This window comes from Lupinus angustifolius, chromosome LG01, assembly GCF_001865875.1.
Source record: "Lupinus angustifolius cultivar Tanjil chromosome LG01, LupAngTanjil_v1.0, whole genome shotgun sequence".
Taxonomy (NCBI): Eukaryota; Viridiplantae; Streptophyta; class Magnoliopsida; order Fabales; family Fabaceae; genus Lupinus; species Lupinus angustifolius.
The window spans coordinates 36,112,313-36,112,737 of record NC_032009.1 but is presented as its reverse complement, the minus strand read 5'-3'; positions in this window follow the sequence as shown (position 1 = coordinate 36,112,737).

Genomic DNA, 425 nt, shown 5'->3' with positions numbered 1-425 from the left:
CCTATCCTCATCTTATTCTCATCCTCCTCCTCATCCTCATTCTCGTCCTCGTCCTATCCACATACTCTTCCTCATTCTCGTCCTCGTCCTATCCACGTCCTCTTCCTCATCCTCGTGCTCATCGTATCCTCATCCTCATCCTCTTTCTCCTCCTCATCCTCCTCCTAAATCTCGTCCTAATTCTTATCCTCATCTTATCGTCATCCTCTTCCTATCCTCATCCTCTTCCTCATCCTCATCCTCATCGTCTTCCTCATCCTCGTCCTCCTCTTCATCCTATCCTAATTCTCATCCTCCTCCTATCCTCATCCTCAGCATCATCCTGATCCTAACCTCATTCTCATCCTCATCCTATCCTCTTCCTCATCCTCATCCTCATCCCGATCCTATCCTCATCCTCATCCTTATCCTCATTCTTGTCCTCC